Below are 25,865 nucleotides of genomic sequence, written 5' to 3' on the forward strand. Positions count from 1 at the left end.
CTATGACGCTGACTTCAGGTCGGTTGAGACTGCTCTGGGACCAATGGTACACTCTCTAAGACTGCGATACTGGTCTGGGACCAGTGGTAGGAGTGGTACTTACTATGAAGCTAACTTCGGGTTGGCTGAGACTGGTCTGGGACCAGTGGTACGCACTCTAAGACTGACTTTGAGTCAGTGGAGGATGATATTGGTTTAGGACCAGTGGAGTTGTACTCACTATGATGTTGACTTTGGGTTGGTTGAGACTGGTCTGGGACTAGTGGTACATACTCTAAGATTGACTTTTGAGTCAGTATGATACATCCTCGATCATTTCTTCTTCTTCACAATTCGAACGAAAGCAGAGCAGAACAGAACAATGCGAGAGCATAACAGAACAGAGCAAAATAGTATCGATTAGTACAGGGCAGAACAAGACAAAGAAGAACAGGAAAAATAGAGTAGAGCAGGGCAAGGATCAGGCTGTATAGGGCAGTGCATTTGATGGATGAATAGTAACGACCGATAGATAGATTGCAGATGAAGTTCTCCCTGGTTGAGAGGGAGTGTTAAAATTGGAAACCAGGGAAAAACTTCATGTGGTTCATCTTATTCATGGCTAATAATATTTTTATTCGATTCCCCTCATCGAGAGGTGTAGGATTGATATAAAGATCATCCGATTCCGATAAGTATTCATGGAGATATGAATTTATTTTGATTATGGAATTATTATCAAGCCGACCTACAACTCATGTAGGCTCAGAAGCCCAACAGTCGCATCTATTCAAACACCAACGTTGTGTATAAATATAAGAGGAATTTTCCTCATTTGGACTCACTCATCTCATCACATCTCTCTCTCTCTCTACTGCACAGAAATGAGTCTCTTCTCTACTGTGCAGAAAAGGGTCTCTCTCGCTCACATGTGAAGTCGGAAACTGCTGAAACTGAAGCTGCAATTGCAGAAGTAAAGATTGACCTGCGTGGACTAGAAGATCTCCTCATCTGAACTGCGCTATAGGTTCATCTGGATCTCCTCTGAAAGCCGCAACTTTTGGTGGTGGAATGAAGTCAATCCGACGGACGGTTTGCAAGTTATCGACTGCCCTAGTTTGAAGTCGGAAACTGCCGAAACTGAAGATGCAACTGCAGAAGTAAAGATTGACCTGTGTGGACTAGAAGATATCCTCTTTGGAACTATGTTGTAGGTTCATCTGAACCTCCTCTGAAAGCCACAACTTTTGGTGGTGGAATGAAGTCAATCCGACGGACGGTTTGCAAGATATCGACTGCCCTAGTTTGAAGCTGGAAACTGCCGAAACTGAAGCTGCAACTGCAGAAGTAAAGATTGACCTACGTGGAATAGAAGATCTCCTCATCTGAACTGCGTTTTAGGTTCATCTGAGCCTCCTCTGGAAGCCACAACTTTTGGTGGTGGAATCAAGCCGATTCGACAGTCTGTTTGTGAGATATCGTTTGCCCTAGTTTGATGATGAAGCCGCTAATGCTAATGCTGCTGATCTAGGGTTTGCTACTGCTGATATGAATCAGATTTATTGTACTATTTCTCTCTGCTGAATTATTGAAGATAAAAGAAGATTTGATCAAAGGGTTTCCCCACACATTGTGGGGTTTGTCCCTGGCTAGCCGCCACATCTTGTGTCTCTTGCCTTGGCTTGTTTTCTATCGATCGTTTAATGTTCTATCTGCACTTTACTTTATGTACATGTGATTGCTAATCTGTGGAATATAATAAATAAAAAAATTAAACTGTTATAAGCATAGAACATACCATAACTTAACATTCACCCCTGTGAGCATCACTCAATGCAATGAGTGCTAAGTGGACTATTCAAAAATCATGAGAAGTTAGTCAGTTACAACTACTCATGGAAATGGTCATAGATGAATGACTTTCTTAACACAGTTGAATCCCAAAAAATGATATCTAATATAATGCATTGCGAAAGACCCTCAATACTTAAATAGTTATAAATTATTTGATATTCTAAATTTAGTTATAAATTAGTTGGTAAGAGTGCGAATAATAGTAATATATTGTTAAAAATACTTCATAAATTAATAAGGGGGTTAAGAATAAGCTATAAATATTAATAAAAATAGTTGTTATATAATATTAAATAATAATAAGGTTATAAGGTTTAGTTCCAACATATTATAACGTATAAGGTTAAGAGAGGTTAAGAGTAGGTTTCAAAATATTCTAAAAAGGGGAAGGGAATTATTTAATATTATAAATTTAGTTATAAACTAGCAGATAGGAGTACGAATAATAGTAATATATCGTTGGAGGTTTTAGAAGCTAAAGAGTAGGAAACATGGCATAAAATTCATATAATAACAGCTGAGAACAAGGCTTTAGCAGAAAGCAATAAAGTTTTGAAAGAACAAGTGGCGTTGCTACAAGAAGCTCCCCTGATAGGGAAGACAAAATGACAATGTGTGAACGTGGATGTGCAAAACATAGAGAAATTTGTAGTGGAAAGTACAGAGGTGGTGAATGCTAAATCATCCCAGGATAAAGGGAAAACGATTGCCTAAATAGACAACCATGAAGAGCAAGTAAGAGAAGAAAGGAAAGGAGATTCCACCAAAGTTTCCAAAACTTGGGCTGAAGTTAATAGCAATTCTGCTAATAAGGAAGGAGAAACAAACATTCGGGTTGACAACATGCAAGATAGAGAAGGCAAGGAAAGACAAAATAGAGTAGCAAACATAATTATTAAAGGGGTGAAAGACTATGGGAAAATTGAATGTAATATTGACCTTGTAAGAGACTTCTTGAAAGACAAGTTGCTATGGCAAGGACAAATATGCCAAGCATGGAGGGTGGGTAAGTTTAATGGTGAGAGAGCTAGGCCCATAAAAATCATCATGTCTAGCTTGCGTGATAAATATATCATTCTAAGCAAGAAGCATCTCTTGAGGGGTTCTCGCTTTTTTTCTAGAAGAAGATTTAACTATAAGACAATAGTTGGAAATGTTAAAGGTTAGGGCAGCAAGAGATGAAGACAAAAGAGCATGGATTTATAAAGGTAAAGTTGTGATAGCGCAATTTTGACCTCCTTCCAAAGCAGAGCAGCAAGATGGTAATAAAGAAGAGGCAACAAACTCTTCAACAAGAAATCAGGAAGCAAGGAAATTATGGGAAAGCAGGGACAAATACTCAAATGTGAGTCTTGCATGTCAAAATAAATAGCAATCAAGTCATACCCATGTTTCCTTAATATTAGTTAGTTGGAACTGCAAAGGTTACCCATGGAGATGAGGACCTGGGTTAGGGCCTATTGCAGAAGATAAAGACATAATTTGCCTCATATAAACACATGAGCATGAAGGGTGCAAGACACCTCTGTTTGAAGGATATTGAAAGATGGCAGTGTGGAACAAGGCAACAGGGAATGGCAAAGGGCACGAGGGTATCATTGTTTTAGGGCAGAAAGAAGGTCGTCTCATTCAATTAGAAAAATAAGACTCAAATAAACAATTCAGATAGTTTAAAATATCAGAAAATGGAAACCACATCAGAATTGTAGCATGTTGTTTTGCGCCGCAAGTTTCAAAAATCTACAAAGGTAGAGGGCTTGACCACAAAGATCCCTTTGCACCCTTAAAAGCAGATATTGCAACATATTCTCAGTTAGGTGAAGCCCTTATAGTGGGTCATTTCAATAATAGGACTGCAAGTGAGTAAGCTAGCATTCTTTGTTGTAAAGAAGATTGCGACCTTATTTGGCTTACAGAAGAGAGTAATCATCAGTGGGAAATAATTTCAGAGGACAAGAGCTGCAATCTCTTTGGTGAACAATTTCTTACTCTATGTGGGGCCTTTGATTTAGTCGTTTGTAATGGTTTGATTAGATGGGCAAAGTTTGGTAATTTCACTTGCAATACATACAATGGAGCAAGTGTAGTAGATTATGTAATTTGCTCACATGGTTTGTGTGAGAAAATGGGGGAAGTTTTGATTGGAGATCAGCTTTGGGACTTAAAATCAGATCACAAGCCAATTTATTTAAGTTTCTCTTGGACTGGAAAGAAACAATTAGAGTAAAAAATTGAACATGTCCAACAAAATCCCCCAAAGGGCAGAATTCTTTTGACTCCAGAAAATTGTAATTCCTTCAAAATGATGATAGAGAGGCTCTTCAAGAAGGAGAAAATCATAATTCACAGCCTTCATCGTCATGAATTAACACATTTAATTTAATGCACACTTGTAGAGTGCAAAAGAGCAAAAATTAAGAAGTTTGAAACAAATTGCTTTCCGGTTAATGCTTGGTTTGACGAGGAATGCAAAAAGGCAAGGAGAATGTGGAAAGGGTCAAACAAGGATAACATAAAGCTCAAAGCTCACAAGAAGTTATTAAGCAAGGAAAAGGTCGATTTCATGGTTTCAAGGAGGGAAGAACTAATCTTCCTTGGAAAAAATAATCCCAAATTATTTTGGAAGGAGCTCCAAATGAGAAAAATACAAACTAGAAATAGTATTATAGCTTCTAAATGGTTTGACTATGCAAGCCAACTCTATGAACATGATCCCAAGGTTGACCCTCCCCCTTGGTCAACATTGAAACTGAACTCTTCACGGTGCAAGAGGTAGAGATGGGTATCAAGAAGTTTGGTGTTGGAAAAGCAAAAGACTTACCTTAACTCCAAGCAGAATATCTAAAGTGGGGCTCAAAGATTCTTGCACCTCACATTACAAAAATTTTCAACAACATCATACAACAAGGGCTCCCCACAGATTGGACAACTAGTCTGACAATACCTCTTTTCAAGATTGATGCCATCAATAATCTCTCCAATTAGAGGACCATAATGATAAACCCTTTGTTTGCAAAGCTATTTGGAAGCATGATAGAAAATAAAATTAGCAAGTGGGCAGAAGAAAGAGATAAGTGTGCTAAAGGGCAAGCATGTTTTAGACCTAAACATTACATAATTGATCATTGTATAACTTTAAGGCATATCATTGAAAAAATTTGGGAGAAAAAGGAAGCAGTAATTTGTTGCTTTGTTGATTTCGGAAAAGCGTTTGACACAGTTCTTAGGGATAAGCCTTGGCACAGAATGGAGGAACTTGGGGTTCCTAAACATTTGAGAGCAGTTGTGCATAGGTTGTATGAAGAGGTGAAATTCAAAGTTAGAACTTCAACAGGAATTTCTAAAAGTTTTAGAAGTGATATCGGGGTCAAGCAAGATTGCCCATTGTCTCCTACCCTTTTTGGTTTATATATCGATAAGCTTGAGGAGTGGTTAAATTCACAAGGGGGTGATGGTATCTATTTGGGAAGTTTGTCATAAGGCTTATTTTGTATGCAAATGACCTTATTCTAATTGCTAAATCGACTCTTGGTTTGCAAGAGCACTTACTATCCCTTGAGAATTTTTGTAGAAGCATGGGGATGCAAGTCAATATCAACAAAGTGAAAGTAGTGGTTTTCTCTAAAAAAGAAAACATAACCAACATAAGTTCTACTTTGAAGGCAAAATTCTGGAAGAAGCTGCGGATTACAAATACCTCAGAATTGACTACAACAAAAACCTTAGATGGGATGGTTGTAGAAAGAAAAGAACTTTGGGGGGTTGGAAAGAATTTTATGCTTTTCAAAATAGGTGTAGAGAAGCAGAGTTATGGGACTGGAAAACCACTCAAACTCTTTTTGGGCTTCTAGTGATTTCAGTGGTTCTCTATACTATGGGCCAGCATTACATCCGACATGCAGCGGAAACAAATTGAGAAAATTTAGAAGCATTTGATTACAAACAAATTCAAGATTAAAAGTGCAGTTCCTTATGCTATCTTGTTAAGTGAAACAGGGGTTGCTCCTATTGAAGCAATTTCTATGGTGCGAGTCATAATGTATTTAAAAAAATTGAGCAAATGGAATAGGGTATATGGCCTAAGGTTTTCTTTAATGACATTATGTGCAACAAAAAAATACTTTGATGCAACAAAATAACAAATGGTTTAGTAAATGGGGTTTTTGCTTGAACGCGTGTCCCATAAACAAAAAAGAGATAAAAGCTTTTGTTATGGATAAGTTCCACAAATGTACTTGGGATAAGGAGCTAGGAAGAAAGAAAAATAACTATATTGAAGTTTTTAATCCCACTCATAGTCATCAACCAAAAGCATACATACAGGCCAATATCTCTTGGAGGGCCAAAATTCTTATTGCTTAGTTAAGGACTAATTCTCATCAACTCTTTTGTGAGACATGGTGCTGGAAAAGGCCAAAATAAGTGTGGGAGGAAAGAGTATGCATTTTTTGTTCTTCCGGAAAAGTGGAAACATAAAAGCATTTCATTTTAGAATGTGAGGCCTTCAAAGACAATAGGGAAATTTATGTAGATATGCTAGCAGCTGGCTCTTGGGATAATCTAGTTAGCGAGGGGTTTGTTGAGAAGCTAGGAGCATTTATTGTGAGGATTCATAGAAAAAGGGTCGAATACATCAAGCAGATGAAGAAGCAATATGTCCCATAGGCTATCTTTAGCCTCGTGGACATTAAAAGAATTTATTTTTTTCTTTCTTTCGTTAAGAATACTTCAAAAATTAATAAGGGGGTTAAGAATAAGTTTAAATATTAATAAAATGGTTGTTAGGAGTTTATATATAATATAAATACTAATAAGGTTATAAGGTTTAGTTCCAAATTATTATAAAGTATAAGGTAAAGAGAAGTTAAGAGTATATATTAATGAAGTAATTAGGAGCTCAATAATTTATTAAGTTAAAAATATGGTCAAAAAATGAATCAAAGTAAAGATAAAGGGATAATATATGCTATAAATATATAAAGAAAATGCGAGTAGGGAATTTACTTAGGAGCTTGAAAATTTTATTTTAATTATGTTAAATAAATAATATGATATAAATATATAAAGAAAAAGGGAGGAGGGAAAAATATAAAAAAGGGGGAAAGAGATGAGAGGATGATGGTTCCATTTCTCACCAAGTTTTTCGCAAAAAAAACTCACACAGAACAATATCTTCATGCTAATTCTCATCATTTTCCTGCTTAGAAATTTGGTGTTCTCAGCACCCTTGCTACCCGTGCTCTGAGAATCTCTGATGAAAACCACCTAGAGCAGGAGAAATCTCATCTCCTTGAAGTTTTTAAAAATAATGGGTACAATAGAACTCAGGGCCTCAAGGCCTTTCAAAGAGCTTGTAAAGGATTAAGAGTTAAAACTGCTTGTGTTGATCCTATCTCCAAGGTTCATCTCTCGTTTATTCAAGGGACCACAAATAGGATTGCCCATATCCTTAGAAGGAACAATGTCTCCTCTTTGTTCAAACCTCCAAGGATATTAGAAATTCTCTTGGTTTGGTTAAAGACCCTATCGACCCGAAGGACATGAAAGGGGTTTACCTGGTTCCATTTTCCTGTGGTATTCCATATATTGGAGAAACAGGTCGATCAATTAACTAGAGGGTCCATGAGCACACTGTAGACATAAGGAAAAATCATTCCTGCTCATCGGTTCTAGCTGAGCATGCGGAGAAATCCAAGCACCATGTCTGCATTGAGGAATCCAGAGTCATTGCTAGGGTTGATAATTTCCACCATAGGAAGCTTAGGGAGGCTATTGAGATTAAGAGGCATGCCAAAAACCTCAATAGAGATGATGGTTGGAAATTGAGTAAGAGTTGTATTATGGCCCTCTCCTTATGATCCTTTTGCCTCTTTCCCCCTTTTTTATATTTTTCCCTCCTCCCTTTTTCTTTATATATTTATATCATATTATTTATTTAACATAATTAAAATAAATTTTCAAGCTCCTAAGTGCTTTATATTAAAGTAAATTCCCTCCTCGCATTTTCTTTATATATTTATAACTTATATTATCCCTTTATCTTTATTTTGATTCATTTTTTTACCCTATTTTTAACTTAATAAATTATTGAGCTCCTAATTACTTCATTAATATATACTCTTAACCTCTCTTTACCTTATACTTTATAATAATTTGGAACTAAACCTTATAACCTTATTAGTATTTAATATTATATATAAATTCCTAACAACCATTTTATTAATATTTATAACTTATTCTTAACCCCCTTATTAATTTTTGAAGTATTCTTAACGATATATTACTATTATTTGTACTCCTATCTCCTAGTTTATAACTAAATTTATAATATTAAATAATTCCCTTCCCATTTTTAAAATATTTTGAAACCTACTCTTAACCTCTCTTAACCTTCTACGTTATAGTATGTTGGAACTAAACCTTATAACATTATTATTATTTAATATTATATAACAACTATTTTTATTAATATTTATAACCCCCTTATAACTTTATTATTATTTAATATTATATATAATCTCCTAACAACTATTTTTATTAATATTTATAACTTATTCTTAACCCCCTTATTAATTTATGAAGTATTCTTAACAATATATTACTATTTTTTTTTTGGTAGGTAAGCACCCATGGGGGATTTAAACTAGTGACCTATCGCAAGGAGTGCCTTAACGGTACACCCATTCACCGTCAATCCAAAGCCTCGTGGGCTTAACAATATATTACTATTATTCACGCTCCTAACAACTAATTTATAACTAAATTTAGAATATTAAATAATTTATAACTAATTTTAAAATATTAAATAATTTATAACTAAATTTAGAATATTAAGTAATTCCTATCTACCTTTTCAGAATTTTTAGTTATATGTTTAACTAATCTCGAATGGCTAGTTTTCAACGGCTAACCTTGGGCAATGATGCATCCCTGCTATTTATTATTGAAGATTGTATGATTTTTTCACCTTGTCCCGAGGATGAACCACGTTAGTTAGTTCAAAACGTCGACCAAATTCTAATGATGTGATTAATCTAAAAGACATTTATCTATAATATGGATCACAAAAATCTCAGATCTAAAAGCTATTTATTTCAAGTTCTTTAATAAAACTTTTTTATTTCTTTTTAATTATTTGTTAATAAAAACTTATTTTTTAAATATCTTAAAACTTTAACATAAAAATATCATTGCTTTTATTTTTAAATTAATAAATAAAATCGCATCTTATTTTACTTTTTGCGATTAGTTGCTTAAAAGTTCTAATATATCATAAAACTAACATTTCATTCATTACTTCTTATTAGTTTTGTTTTAAACATGCTTATCCAAAAAATATTTAATTTTATTATATATAAATAAAAAGTATTAATTTATCATTTAATAATTAAATTTTAATATTCTAAAATATTTAGACTAAAAAAATCTTAATAAAATAATTATACATTGTTTTAATTAAAATTTAATATTCTAAAATATTTAGACTAAATTTTATATATTAAAAAATCATATATATATTTTATATAAAAAGCAATTGAAATTTAAAAGTTTTTTCAAAGATGTTAGAAGTGTAAAGAGGGAAGAGAACTCAGACAATCTTGGAGACTTGTGCGTGGTTGGAGGAGGTCCAAGAGAGAAAATAAAGATGTAAGAGTTGAACTTCAGATAAACATTGATGAGGTAGGCAGGATGTTTCCAATTAGGGTATCCTTGAGTTGGTTGGTGGCCAGTGGAAACTCTAAGGAAGACTTGTAAGTTTGTGAGATATTGGGTTGGACTTGTATAGTCTTGATGCCTTGAATAGTTCTTGTTAGGTCACTATCAAGTAACTTTTCTGGAAGTGATAACTGGCTTGTAGGGAGAAATGAGCGTGATTGCCATTCTCACTGGTTGGGTGGAGCACTCCTTTTCTTGGTGATTTTGTGGTTGGTCTAGACAATTAAGGAAATAGATAAGTATCCTGATTTGTTGAAAAAAAGAAATGCTAGAAGTACAATTATTTTTCCATTTAACATGAAGTTAATATATGACATTTAATAAAAATATTAAATTTATATATATATTTTGCTAAGAAATTTTAATTGTCATATATTAACTTCATGTTGAATGGAAAAATAATTATACATCTAGCATCTTTGAAAAACTTATATATATAATTGTTTAGGTTAAAACAATTAATTATATATATGCGTGTGTGTTCTTTTTAGTTTACTTTAAATTAAGAAGAATTGATTATTATCTTTTCAACATGATTCAATTCTCAAAACTAACATTAAGAATAAAATTATTTAAATTGGTTAAACAAATTTATAAAATTAGAAAAATCCACTAAACAATACATTTCTATATAAAATTATATTTTATATAATTTAGAATCCATATAAACTATTGATTTTATCGAATTTTATATTAACTTAAATAAAATTTAGATTTTATTTTTTTAATAATTTTAAATTATTGAAATAGATTAATAAAAAAATATATACTTGATAAGTTAGTGTTCATCTTTCTAAAATAATAAGTGAAGAAGTAAAAAAGGCATGGCTAAGTGGTATGTTATCAAAGACTAGTTGAGGTCAGGGTCTTACGTCCTCACACAAACACGATCAATAGAGCTCAGAGGTCCGACTTTCGACTAGTCATGGTCGGGGGTCCCATGTCCTCACGTAAACAACGAGTCTGACTTCCTTGAACCTGACTAGTCCTACATGCCAACGTTTGGCCTGAAGGCCCAACTCTAGACTTGCAAATTTCACTTCCAAAATTGTGATTACAAATAAAAACATAATAAGTTTCCTTATGCAAAGCCATGTTAACAACCTCAACTAATGCATTGATGACATTTTAAATGATAATGTGTTAGTCAAATCCTGTGATTAATCGTCGACTCCTCAAAGATTGGCTCTGTCTCAAAGTGACATTTAAAGTTATTCTACTCAAGTGGAAGCGTAAGTAATTATGCAATTAACAATGGAAAACATTGATGAAATAACAACAAACAAGGAGTCTGTAGTTGCTCAACTCACTCTCCATATATATATATAAAATAAAGTTTTAGGTGTCTTTTGTATAATATATATAAATAATGATGTATTTAAAGTTATCCTCAATAATAAGCCAATAAAATCTTAGCCCTGATGATGAATGCATTGACCATAAAAATTTCTAGACTTTTTTTTTTAACATTTTATAGAGAATAAACTGCTTTTAATATATTTCTATTGTAATTTTATAGAAATTTTTTTACTAAACACCGCACAGACCATCCTGTCAATTCTTTAAAGGACTTTTGACCCAAACCTTCAACGGGCGACCATGCACAGTTTACAAATCCAACGAAGAATTAAACTCAAAGTCAAGTATTTGGGTCACCTCATTTCCTCTTTATAAACTCAACTCCATATATTAAAAGTTCATGCAGGGTCCACCGGTGGTCGGGAGTCAGTTTTGTTACCCGCTCCTAATGATGTCAATGAGCCCAGGGTCTGACCTCTGACTAGTCGAGGTTGGCTAGTCTGCTGAACAAATTTTCTTTATTAGGTTGCTGACAGTTCGACTGCTCTAGGTCGGTGGTATATGAGGTCAGGTGATCTGAAATTGATAAAAAGGTATTACAGACTTATGTGTAGAGTTGTCTATATTACTTAGTGCAATGGATCGAAAAGATTGTGAATAATACAGACAATTAAATAATCATAAAACACAATAATAACACATCAACACAACCAAAATGATAAAGGAGTTCACCAGACTTCCTGGCTACGTCTCCTGGTCCTAGCTTCCAGTGTTGACCTCTATATTATGTCTTCAAAATGGTTGTTACAGGTGTGAGCTCTAAAACAGAGTCTCAAACACAGAAATGGATCTCACCACTGAGTTCCACTCGAATCCTCGAGTCGAAATGAGTATAAACACGACCGTACTAGTCACTCTGACCTCCAGACCCCCTGGAATGGTTCACAATACACTCTCCTGTCAACTTTCTGTATTACAGTGTTTTTATAACACGTTTTAGTTACAATTTCCATTAAACGTGGAAACAATACGTTTATAATAGAAACAGGCTTAAAACAAAAGGACCAGCGGGCGCGGGTGGACCCCGACCATCTGGCCTTTCCCCAGCGCTGATCTCGAGAACAACCCATCTATTAGATGTCACATCCCGCTCCTTAACTGATCCGGACAACGCGCACCGTTGATCTGCTCTGAACAATCCGACGGTTGTCGCGCAGTGTCACACTCCAACTAGCACGTTCGCTATTTCTCCAAAGGTAAGCGATAAAGTGGTTTTCGGGAGGCTACGTGTCACTCGCTGAGTGGAATCACGTGCTCCTAGTCTAAAACCGCTTCCTGCCTTGAGGGCATGCGATAATCCATTTACCGCCCTCTTGCCAGAACTCAAAGAGTTTAGCTCTTTTTGGATAAATATATCGCATCCATTTTTCTAAATAACATGTTTGCATGTTTCGATGCAATATTCGTCGATTTCCTTTGATTGGCCGATCACTATTCTTTACTATTGCTCCTCATCGCCTAAGGTTTGAACCTGTTAGTGTCGGTCATTGTGCCCTCCATCAGTGATCAAAAAAGCTCTTTGCATTATGCATAGGTAGGTGTCTCATCGATGTCAGTTTTGCATTCCATTAGGCATGCCATAAAACTGATGGAGGAGCTGGTCCTTGTTCCCTTCTTGGCTTTGCTGGGTCAGGTCATATCAGTTAATGAACTTGTGTCACGCTTGTTTTGTTTTGTCTTGAAGTCCAAAGTCTTAGGTCTAGGGTTTCGGTCAAATGTCATTGCAAGATCATGAGTCAGAGGTCCATGGGTCCCCAGCAAGCCGGAAGGAGGTATGTAAATATGTTTCATGGATATTTTCATCAGGTACAGCTCATTTATACCTTGGATTTAAAAACCCTCTTTTTAAACCCAAGGTCATGTGAAATTTGCAAAAAATAAGGAAAATTTTCAAAATTCTTCAAAATGCCGGCAATAACCCTGGTCTCCTCGCCAGAGTCCATCAGATGGTCAACCTGCAAAAAGAACGGAGTTAAAGCACTCAAAAGATCAAATTCAGGACAAAGTGAACTCAAAACAGTGTTAAAAGTGAATGTCAAAACAAAAACATTAGAAAGTGGGTTTGGTAAGTTAATTTTTTCAAATTGGGCCTATAAAGAGGTAAATTTCCCTCTAAACATCTTCATTATGCCTCTATGAGCTAGCAAAGAAGAGCAAGAGGGCGGAAAGAGAGAAAGAGGGCGAATCGCAGAAAAATTAAGGAGATTTCTGGTGCGCGACCACTCGGGCAGTGTGCGCGACCACCTGGGCGGTGCGCGACCACTCGGCACCTCCTCCACAGTTCAAATTTCTAACGCGCGCGACCACTCGGGGTGTGCACGACCACTCGGAGCCTGTGCGCGACCACTCGGGCTCCCACTCACAGAACCTTCCTAAATCCACTCAAATCGCGTTTTGGTTTGCTAATTGCTCGAGGTAGGCCTCTCTAATGTATTGAATGTTTGAAACATGGATGATGAGCTTGTGTTCATGCATTTTTACCATCAAAAATATGAAGAGAAATAGGTTTAGTGATTGTTTGTTCATGTAGGCAATTTTGCTAAGGTTGGTGTTTGCTTTCAAGGTTTTTAATTCCTCTTTATTCCCTCCATTACTCCTATTAGATTTACAATTGTCATAATGTGTCTCTATCTCATCACATTTGCAATGAATATCAATTCCCCATTCCCTATACCTAAAACCCTAATCCCTCTCATATGCATCCCTTAAACCCTAATTCCTTCCCCACAACAATATTATAAAAAAAATATATATATAAAAACACAGCAAGAATCAAAATAGTGATGTGTAAAAGGAAAGAGCAATTGCAATGGTAAAAATAGTCCTCACAAATACAGTGAAAAGAAGGCTGTGTTATTCAAAGTAAAAACAAAGCAAATACAGCTGTACATATTTATTAAAGGACATGCTGCTCTGAAATACTGTTTGCAAAAGAATGTTGTTGTGTCTCCAAAACCAAACCCTAGGCATCCTTTTCCCTTCTATCCCCCTAATACCCTTGATGCAATGCATCTCCTTTCTCTTTTGAATTTGTTAAGTAAAGCCCTCCTCCCCTTATGACAAATGTAAATTAATTCCTTATTTCCCCTTAGCATCAAAAGTACATTAATCCCTTGGAAAAACAGAGTATGCCTAATAATGTACAGTCAAAGGACAAAATCTAAGAGCTATCTGTTGATGCTAGTAATCAGTGCTGCCCCATCCCCTGTATTACATGCTACCCCTTACCCCCTGTTGAAAAATGTATTGTCCTTTCCCTTGGTGACCTTATTACATGTCTTCCCTAATAAAGATATTTCTTTGCAAATGATTTCCCGATGATGAGAGATGAGACAACATGTTTGACATTTTGTGAATTATTCCTTAAAAGTTCCCTGTTTTTATATATTTTCCCATTCCTTATGAAAAAGTCCCTCCCCTAACATTTCCCTCATGATTTTTTCCCCTTGAAAACAACATAGTTCTCAGCATTTTGCAGGCAGGGCAGCAGTCAACTTTGTCTATGTTCTCCACCTTGCTCAATAACACCATGTCAACCACTGAAACTAATGAGCAAGGTGATGACCGGTCTTCTTCTACGGAGGTTGAGGCACAGAAGAGGCCTCGTAGGGGTGGCAAAGGTGGTCATCATAGGAGAGAAGAGCCCACATCTTTAGCAGAATTACAGGCTTGCCCATTGGCAGTGACTTGTTTCCAGTACATGTCATGTTTCCAGTTTTGCGAGAGGCTTGCCCAGATTCAGCACCACAGGGAGTTGGCCCGCTTATTTGTTTTGCACCTTCATGATGGGCAGGTTATTCTTGCAGGGGTGAATTTTGTGTTTTCTCCTGAGATGATTTCAGAGGCTACCGGGATACCCAATGTGGGTGAGGTGTGGCCAAAGCGCAAATGGCTGGATTTTGTTTATTTTGAGCCATATGTCAGGCCAGCATTCGTACATCACTTGTCAGGGAACTTTCCTTTCAGATTCCTCCGAGAGGAGTATGCTCCGATCATGCGGCTTATCATGCATTACTTCACATGTGAGGGAAGGTTTTCACGAGTCTTTTCTTGTCACATTCGCCTGTTGATGCACTTTACCCGAGTGAGGATGATGAACATCCCGGTTTACTTCTTCCAGGACATTCAGAGGATGGTGTCCGTGTTTCAGAGACAGTCCCCAGCTCAGCAGCATAGGAGTTTGTGCCATCATGGTCTCATCCAGCTCATTGTTTCCCATCAGTTGAGTCAGCAGGGCATTCCATGGGCAGACTTCATTTCTCATGAGTTCTTTATAGTGCCACCACAGCCACAACCAGAGCCAGAGGCCATTCATGAGGCGGGAGGTCCATCACACCAGCCCGAGATTATTGTTTCGAGACATGTTGCTTCCCCACCGCAGCTTACATATCAGAGGGGTCATAGGACCTTATTTGCAGCAGCTCGACGAGTGTTATCTCCACACCAGGTGGAAGGGGCCTCGCATTCTTCATCAGCAGAGGCAGTACGGGAAGGCAAGCAGCCCATGGTTGAGGATGAGAGAGCTGGCGATACACATCATGATTTCATTGACCTTGACGCTCACTCTCCTTCTTCAGATTTTTATGAGCTTATCAGACAGAGAGAGGAGGAGAACCTCGTGTTGCAGCAGAAGCTCGAAATGGCTCAATGGACCATCACTTATCTGGAGCAGCGCAACAGACAATTAGAGGCGGAGAAAGAACTTGATGAGCTATGGAGGATCCGCGGTAATAGAGGCTTGAACCGTAGGAGGCCCGGGGACCCATTGCCTGCTGACCGGGAGTCTTTGCTCATTCAGGCAAATGCTCGCTTGGAGAAACTATTGGAGAAAGCCAACCAAGACAAAAGGCTGCTACGGAACATGAAAACTCATTATTGGGCGAGAATGCATGTTTGCAAGGCAAAAATGAAGATACTCCAAAGGAAGTTGTCCGAGGCCCGCAAGAGGAGGAAGAAGACCAACCCGCTCCGTATCTTGCCTGAGGCCTCTCTTACTCACCATGATACTCATTAGCCTCCTCCTAGCAGCAAACTCAAGAAATTTTGAGAGTTTTGAGGCATTTTTGGCATTTTTGAGAATTTTACAGGTTTTGGCCATTGGAGTGATCTCACCCCGCGCGCGACCACTCGTGGGGACAGCTCGGAACGGGGAAAACTCTACATTTTTGGAATTTTCATGCGAAAATACACTTGCCTATGGATGGACTTCAAATTTTATGGAGATTTGGACTTCCAAAAGCTCAAAATACATGCAAATTTTGACTTTCTGCCCCTTTTTTGAGTTGCAGAAAGTTGCCTTGGGAGAAATGACTTTTTAGGGGTCAAATCAACTCCAAATTCAGAAATTCCAGTGGGGTTGGAAAGTAGACTCATAGACCTTTCCAACAAGCTATCTTGCACCTGATTTGGACACCAAGAAGGCCCTCAAACACAGCTGCCAATGTGCGCGACCACTCCAAGGGAGGGGCGCGACCACTCAGGGAAATTTCACCATTTTGACTATTTCGGCCTGCAAAACACTGTTTTTACTTTGGTTGACTTTTGATGTATGTAAATGATGGATTGTTGGGTAATTTTCATGGCACATGGATACATTTACTCTCCTTTAGCACTTCTAGAAGTTTCCTTGATGTAAATAGTGAATATTAAATGCATGGATGGGTTACCTAAGTTTTAGAGGCAAGTTGTTTTGACTGCCTATTATCTAGTGCTCAGTTTAGAATTAGTTCAAACTGCTCCTAGGAAGCTGAGCTCGACCCCTAGAGGTGGGGAAAGGAGTTAGATGATCTATATTACGCCTTCTCTTGCTCATTTTCATGGTTGGACTCTTGAGGGAGAAGCTCCTATTGTATATTTTACTTGTATCTCTGCAATTTGAGGAAAGGAAAGGCCAGGGTTTTGCAGACATCATTGTGGATTATTGTGTTGATGGTGTGTTTCCTACTTGTCATTGTAAGTGTGTTTATGTGTTCCATCTCTTATTCTATTGCTGCTAATTAAACAAAAGAAGTGATAAAGTTTGAATTCATGCATGCCATGCTCAGCTTTCAATTTTGTTTAATATTTATGTTTTCCACTGTCTAAAGAGGATTCAAAGTCATTGTTTGCCCTCTTTAGCTCCCTCTCTTTCTTCCTTGATCATCCATCTCAGCTTAAGGCATCAGCACAAACTCCTTCCTTGCCCCAAAGACCCACCTGCAAAAACTGAGCTCAATCCCCACACCCTGAATTGCACTCCCTCCAATTGCCACCAAAAACCCCAAAAAACTTTAAATCAATCCTCCTCATCAGTTTACTAGCCTAATATCTTTGATCCTAATTGGTCTGCTCACCTCATTGAAAAAATACCTTGAGTCTGACCGGAGAGAGCCTTCTCCTTCCTCGTAGGGCTAGCTACGAGGTGTAATGGTTTGATGTAGCCTTGAGATTTGTCTATCTCAGCCTAGGTGAAATTTCAAGCGCTAACAGAACCAATCGTAGACTGCTACATCATCTGTTGTGCTGACATCATTAGGTACTTGTGACTCTTTCCCGGGTTGCCACATGTCCTGCTGACGTAGGCTTTGACCTTTTGACTTGAATCTTTGATTAGCTCTAGTTTCCTTATCCAAACTCGGATTTGCATGCGGTTTGCACCATTAGCTTTGTTTCAACGAGCTCTTCAACCTTGTTCCACTTTCACCTATATTTGAAGACTTTAGATTTAGAGGCCATGTTGGATCCATTTTGGATCACTCCTCCCCACTAGAAGCTTTTTGTCCACCAAAAGTTGGTTTTTAGCTATCGAGTAAGTGAGGATAAAGTTCCTTCACTTGTCCAATTTCTATCCATCGTGATTTACTTGGATTTTTACCTTTTAGTCCAACTCTTAGGTACTCAACATCCCCTCGTTGCGAAGTTCTTATCCTCCTGTCAAGAACTGTTTCCTTCTGTAACTCATTGAGATACTCAAGAAATAGATCCTCAATGGAAGGCAACTGACCTTGCTCTTCAGGATATTCAATCATTAAATGTTCATACAATCTCAAGTTTTCAACATTAATGACTGAATAGATTTGCATATAAGCTGGTAGATCAAGGCGGAAAGCATTTTCACCAATTTTATCAAGTATTTTGGAAGGACCATATATAATTGGTTTCAACTTATTACCTTCTCCTTGCAGTCTTTCTTTGTTGATGTACAACTAGACTTGATCACCAACTTGAAAACTATGCTCAACTTGATGATTGTCATGTTATGCCTTATACTTGGCTTGACTTCTTTCCAGCTGTTCCTGTACTGCCTGGTGAATTTCCTGGATTTGTTCAATGAACTTGGTTGCTTTTTCCACATCACTGTGTCCATCAATTGCCATGTCTTTACCAAAGACAAAATCCAAGGGAGAATTTGGTATAAAACCAAAACAAGTCTCAAAAGGAGACCTCTGAGTAGAAGAATGCTTGGCACAGTTGTAAGCATGATGCACATAACACAAATGCTCATCCCAAATCTTGGGATGCTTGCTGCAATATCCTCTAAGCAATTGTATCACTTTCCTGTTGACCATTTCTGTCTGACCATATTTTTGTGGATGAAATGTTGTGCTCTTCTTTAACTTGGTGTCCATTAACTCCCATAGACTTGACCAAGATTTCCCAACAAATCGAGAATATTGATCAGATACAATAGAAGTGGGTAACCCAAAATGAACCCATACTTTTTGAAAGAACAACTTTGCAATTTGTTCAACTGTTACCTGTTTATTACATGGTATCAAAATACACATTTTACTGAACTTATCCACAACTACATACAACTAATCATGACCTTTTCTAGAATTTGGTAATCCCCCAAAAAAATCCATGGAAACACTTTCCCAAGGACAAGAAGGAATTGGAAGTGGAGTATACAAGCCTAATTTTCTATTACTTGGCTTGCTTGTAGCACACATAGTACATCCTTTGATATATATAGAAACTGTCTCATGCATTCGTGGCCAATAACATAACCTTTGCAATTGTGCAACTGTTTTACTTACACCAAAATGACATGATATGAGAGAAGTATGTGCTTCTCGAATTATGTTATCTCTTTCAATTTTTGGAATGCATAACTTTCCCAAATGATATAAGAGTTTGTCCTTTATATAATAATCCAATTCTTCTACCTGCTTGCCATGACTTAAAGTTGCATATACATCCTTAAAATCTATATCTTGAGCATATTGTTCAATGTAACTTTCATGGACTACTGAATTATGCTTAAGTATAGTGGATGCATTTATGATTGGTCTTGATAACACATCTGCAATCTTATTATGTATGCCCTTCTTATATCCGATAACAAGATGAAATTGCTGTAGAAAACCCATCCATCTGTAATGTCTTGATTGTTGCAATTTATTTTGTGAGTGTAAATATTGAAGTGGTTGATGATCTGTATGTATGATTGTTTCTTTACCCATTATATAATGTTTCCACTTTTTAACACTCTGTACTAATGCATACAATTCTTTATCATATGTAGGATAGTTAACTATTGCAGAAGTAAATGTCTCAGAATGAAAGCATATAGGCTTTATGTGTTGCATCAACACTGCTCCCATGGCATAGTCACTTGCATTAGTCTCAATCTCAAATGGATGTTGAAGATCTGGCAGTGCTAGTACTGGTGCTGTACTGATCTTTTCTTTCAAGGTGTCGAAGGCTTTCTGTTGTTTTCCTCCCCACTGAAACACCCGTTTCACACTTGTCAAAGCATGTAAAGGTGTTGCAATCAACGAAAAGTTAGCAATAAACTTTCTCCAATATTGCATTGCCCCTAAGAAACTTCTAACTTCTGTAGCAGATTTGGGCTTAGGCCAGTTCACAATGACTTCAACCTTAGAGGGATCTATTTTTAATTCACCACCCCTACAATATAACCCAAAAAATTTAAGGATGTCTTGCCAAATTCACATTTTGACAGCTTCTCATAGAGGTTTTCTCTCTTTAAAACATCTAAAACCTGCTTTATATATTCACTCCAAGTCATACTAAAAGCAAAAATATCATCTAAATAGACTATTACAAAATCATCAATAAATGGTCTAAATACATCATTCATGACTCACATAAACGTAGCAGGAGCATTACTTAAGCCAAAAGACATAACCAACCACTCATAAAGTCCTTGCTTCATCTTAAAAGCAGTTTTCCATATATCCTGTTCTGCAACTTTGATCTGATGGTAGCTGCTTCCCAAGTCTAATTTAGAAATGTAAATTGCATCTTTTAATTGATCTAATAAATCATCAATATGAGGAAGATGATAACGATTCTTGATCATAATTTTATTTAGTGCTCTAAAATCAATGCACATTCTCCACGAACTATCCTTCTTTCGCACCAATACGATTGGTGATCTACACAGTGATGTGCTTGGTCATATAAACCCTTTATCGAGCAACTCCTGTACCTGCTTCTTTATCTCTACATTCTCTAAAGCTAATAACTTGTACATTCCAACGTTAGGTAGTGGAGCATCTTGCTGCAAATGAATATCATGTGCTATCTCTCGCTTGGGTGGAAGCCCCTGAGGCTCCTTAAACAAAATATCATAATCAGAATCAACTTTAACTAAATCTTCTTTCTGTCTAGGGTTACAACCTTGGAATGCATCGGATTTATCAAGATCCTTTGCATTTACAATCATTAGTAAAAATTGCTTACTTGAATTGACTATTATTTTCATCTGTCTTGAGTTTATGAGACATAAGTTATCTTTAACTTTATGAGCTCTTACATTATACTCAATTCCATCCTTAGTGAGTTGATACTTATTTTCAGCTCGATAGAAGATAACCTTTCTATCATACAAGTATGGACTTCCTAAAACAATTCCACATGTCCAATGGGACTATATCTAACTCAACCTCATCTACAAATGTGACCCAATAGCAAACTGAAGTTTACATTGTCTCGTAACTTGTAGCTTTGTTTTATCACACACCCAACCTAATGGATATGGCTTCTTATGAGGTTTTGTTTGTAGACCCAACTTCTTTACAATTGTTTCAGAAATCAAATTAACTTGTGACCCACTATCAAATAAAGTATCAATTTTAATGTGCTTGGAAATGACTCTAATATGAAATAGCTCATTTCTTTTCCTCTCATTACTTTCATTATCAACAAAATGTGAAGAATTACTTGTAGATGCTTCAAAATCTTTACCTTTTATACCTGTGGCTATAACTGTTGTTTCATCACCTAAGTCTAACCCCAAGTCCTTCTGTATAGCAACAACATTCTTTCGCTCTTTACCCCCGAACTTCTTAGGCTTCAGTTCTGGATGCAAAGACCAACAGTGTGCCTCATCGTGTCCTTCTTTCTTACAATGAGTGCATGAAGGTTTGTCCTTCTTTACAGTGTTTGTTTTCCTCTCCTTCCATTTTATTGTCTTCTTTCCTTTATTCTTATTCTCAAACGATTTGGATGACTTCCCAACATCTGTGTTTACATTTTTACCTCTAGCCTCTAGATGAGTTGCTTGGACTGATACATCATCTAAGCTAGTGGGATTGAACATAAGTATAGTATGCTTCAAATAACTACGAAGACCACCTATATATTTTAATAATGTCTCTGGTGAATCCAATGAAATACCTAATGTTAAAGCTCTTTTGTGAAATTCTTGAGTATAACTCTGTACACTTTGACCCTTCAGTTGACATAGTGTTTGCCAACTCATCATTTCCTGCTGCATGTAAGCTAAAGGATAAAATTGCTTTTTAATGGCAAAAACAAATTCATTCCAAGTTGAAATGATTTTACCATGTTTTTGAAGATCTGTTTGTGTCTTGCCTTCCCACCACACAAGTGCGGTTCCTCCAAGACGAAGGCTAGCTAGCTGAATCTTCTTCCTTTCTGAATCAACTTTCTGCACCCTGCAATATACATCAATTTGCCTTATCCAATTATCTAGCTTTTCTGCATTAAGTTCTCCATCATAAATTGGCAAATCAAACTTTACATCTAATTTGATCAAAGAGGCTTTCTTTTTCTTCTTCTTAGAAGAACTAGTTTTATGAGAAGACAATGATGATGACAATGATGGTGATGATGGAGGAGATGGTGGAGGCTGCATTCCTCCTTTTCCTTTATCTTCCTTCTCTTCTTTCTCTGGAGGGACAAAGAGAAAAGGTTCCTCTGCTCCTTTGTCTGGTCTAGGTGATGAAGTGCCTTCACCTCTACCCTTTTTAAACTCATGATACATTTCTTCCACCATGGCACATATCGTCATGAAGCTATCCAAGAACTGGGATTCTAACCCAATTGGAGCTTCATCTGCCATCCTTCTTCATGAATAGACTCTTCCAGTCTCTGGATTTGCCTCAACAAGTTCTCCTTCACCTTGTCCGAGCCTTAACCTAGTCAACATTCAAATCTCTCTACACAAACTTGTCAAACCTTAAAAACCTTTAGCTCTAATACCACTTAATCTGAAATTGATAAAAAGGTATTATAGACTTATGTGTAGAGTTGTCTATATTACTTAGTGCAATGGATTGAAAAGATTGCGAATAATACAAACAATTAAATAATCATAAAACACAATAATAACACATCAACACATCAACATAACCAAAATGATAAAGGAGTTCACCCGACTTCCTGGCTATGTCTCTTGGTCCCAGCTTCCAGTGCTGACCTCTATATTATGTCTTCAAAATGGTTGTTACAGGTGTGAGCTCTAAAACAGAGTCTCAAACACAGAAATGGATCTCACCACTGAGTTCCGCTCGAATCCTCGAGCTGAAATGAGTATGAACATGACCGTACTGGTCACTCTGACCTCCAGATCCCCTAGAATGGTTCACAATACACTCTCCTTTTAACTTTATGTATTACAATGTTTCTATAACATGTTTTAGTTACAATTTCCATTAAACGTGGAAACAATATGTTTATAATAGAAACAGGTTTAAAACGAAAGGATCGGCAAGCGCGAGTGGACCCCAATTGTTCGACCTTTCTCTAATGTTGATGTCGAGAACAACCCATCTGACAGCTGTCGTGTCCCGCTCCTCAGCTGATTTGGACAACCTACACCGTTGATATACTCTAAACAATCCGATGGTTGTCGCACGGTCTCGCGCTCCAACTAGCATGTTCGCTATTTCTCCAAAGGCACGCGATAAAGTGGTTTTCAGGAGGCTACATGTCACTCGCTGAGTGGAATCACGTGCTCCTGGGCATGCGATAATCCATTTACCGCCCTCCTGACGAAACTCAAAGAGTTTAGCTCTTTTTGGATAAATATATCGCGTCCATTTTTCGAGATAATATGCTTCCATGTTTCGATGTGATATTCGACAGTTTCCTTTGATTGGACGATCATTGTTCTTTATCACTGCTCCTTATCACCTAAGGTTTGAACCAACCATAGATTGCCACATCATCTACTGTGCTGACATCATTAGGTACCTACGACTCTTTCCCAGGTTGCCACATGTCCTGCCGACGTAGGATTTAACCTTTTGACTTGAATCTTTGATTAGCTCTAGTTTCCTTATCCAAACTCGGATTTGCATGCGGTTTGAACCATTAGCTTTGTTTCAACGAGCTGTTCAACCTTGTTCCACTCTCACCTGTATTTGAATACTTTAGATTTAGAGGCCATGCTGGATCCATTTTGGATCATCGGGTGAACCTCCTATTAGGCTCACGTCCTAATCTTTTACACACAACCCGACTTCCTCATTTATTCAATAAATTACACATAGATGTAGACTACTCATTGGCATGTGTATTTACAGGATTTTTTAAATATAAATTTGATATGGAAGAGTACCAATTGAAAGGTGGCAACTCAATCTGTTTGTTATCTCCATATTACAAGGTTGGGAACCTTGGGTGAACATGTTAAATATATATTAAAATATTAGTATATCTCCAGTCTACGTAGTCATGTGACAGATAAGGATTTCAATCCATAAATTCCAACTATTCAAACTATTCGGCGTAGTTATTAGATTCTTTGTTAGAAATTTTACTCGATTCTTATTAAAATAAATGAAAATTATTTTTTTTATTATAAAATTAAATTACAATAAAAACATAAATCTTACCATATAGTTTCTTTTACAAACGCTAAAAATGAAAAATAAATTCTTATATTAATAAAGGTCTTAGATAGGTCTTATTAGGGTAGGTTATGAGCTTAGAACCTAATTGATCACATAATATAATAGACAAAGAAAGAGAGATCTTATTCATTCTTTCACGTATTGACTCGTATCATGTCAGTCGGTTACTAGACCCCTCAGTGTTATTGGATTTCAGAAAGATGCCCAACTTCCGACTAGTCGTGGTCGGGGTCCCATGTCCTCATGCAAACAACGACGAGCCTATTGGATTTCAGAAAGAGGCCCGACTTCCGACTAGTCATGGTCAGGGTCTCATGTCCTCACGCAAACAACGACGAACTCGACTTCCTTGAACCCAACTAGTCCTATAGGCCAACATTTGGCCCGAAGACCCGACTCCGGACTTGCACATTTCACTTCCAATCTATCAATTTTCACTGTCCTGAATCTCGAAACCAGTGGTGGCAACATTCAAGAGATTTCAAAAATGGAGGGCTTGAATTTTAAGTATGCGCAGGACAAGGGTGACACACAGCATCCCCAGAGTTCTGGTTCTATCTCATTGATGAAGAGTTGATCACTCACTATCTTGTTAGAAAGGTCCTTGACAACAATTTCTCAAGCCGAACCCAATAAGTGTAAGTTGTGGGATCTTCTAAAGAGAGCGAATATGGGTGAGAAAGAATGGTAATTTTTTAGCCTAAGAGATCGCAAATATCCAACCAAAATACGTACCAACAAAGCGACATAAGTAGGCTACTGAAAGGCCATTAGCAAGGACCGAGAGATTTTCAATGCACAAGGTTCTTCCCTCGTTGGGATGAAGAAAACCCTAGTGTTTTACAAAGGCCGAGCTCCCAAGGGACAGAAGAGAAACTGGGTGATGCATGAGTATCATCTCGAGGGAAAATTTTCATACAATCAACTTCCCAAGACTTCCAAGGATGAATGGGTGGTTTGTCGTATATTTCACAAAAGTATAGGAGCAAAGAAGAGTTCATCTGGATTCAACAGAAGCTCATATCTTGACGTTGGGTCTCCTTCCTTGCCCCCATTATCAATAATCAATGATGAAAGTGGATCTCTAGAGAGTGAAGGATCTGTAAGGGAGCATGTGTCCTGCTTCTCCAATCCACAATACAACAACAACAACAATAACAATGACTTCAGGACCTCTAGTCATCATCTGCAACAACAGAGAACATCTGCAGTCTCTGCAGAACTCTCTGAAATTGCCAGCATTATGAGGAGCACTGCTCCTTTCATACACAACATGGTTCTAAATGACCCAAGGCTCAACATGAATAGCATTAACAGGTCTAGTCCATTCCCTCCATTTCTGAACCTGAGACAAGAGAACAACCATGTCCCACAACACCCAGAAAAACCCCAGGGCACTTGGATTGTGAAGAGTTAAAACTCAAACTTGTGATTCCAACAAATCTGTTATAGCTTATAGAGAATTTCGACCAAAAGTATGTCCATAAAAAACTCTAAAACATATTAGAGGTAGATTATGGCTTTTGATTTCTATGTTATAAAGACTCATAGGTATAGAGTCCTCATCTGCATTAATCCACCTCGAATATGAAGTTTTCGTTTGCATTACTCCTCCCCATGTCAATTAATTCACATGGCATTATATTTATAAGATTGTTTGTGTATCCTTGGGTTGTTAGTTGTGCATGCAAGCTTGTAAAGAGTCATGTTGTGCAATCCCATAAGTTTTCCTGCATGAATGAACACACAACATTAGTTTAGGAAAAATAGAATATATTACTTGAAAATTGTCTCTATTTGTATTACTCATGAGTATAAATCTCCAATAAAAGTTTGTGATAAAACTGG

At 37.1% G+C, this 25,865-nt stretch overlaps 1 pseudogene; it reads left to right on the forward strand.

Annotated features, from left to right (window-relative positions):
* Window positions 1-24,504: 24,504 nt before the first annotated feature.
* Window positions 24,505-25,434, forward strand: LOC149218948 (NAC domain-containing protein 79 pseudogene; annotated as a pseudogene).
* Window positions 25,435-25,865: the final 431 nt, after the last annotated feature.

This window comes from Pinus tabuliformis, chromosome Q (genome assembly GCF_031772625.1).
Source record: "Pinus tabuliformis cultivar Carrire ecotype Pingquan chromosome Q, CPIR1, whole genome shotgun sequence".
In the NCBI taxonomy this organism is placed as follows: domain Eukaryota; kingdom Viridiplantae; phylum Streptophyta; class Pinopsida; order Pinales; family Pinaceae; genus Pinus; species Pinus tabuliformis.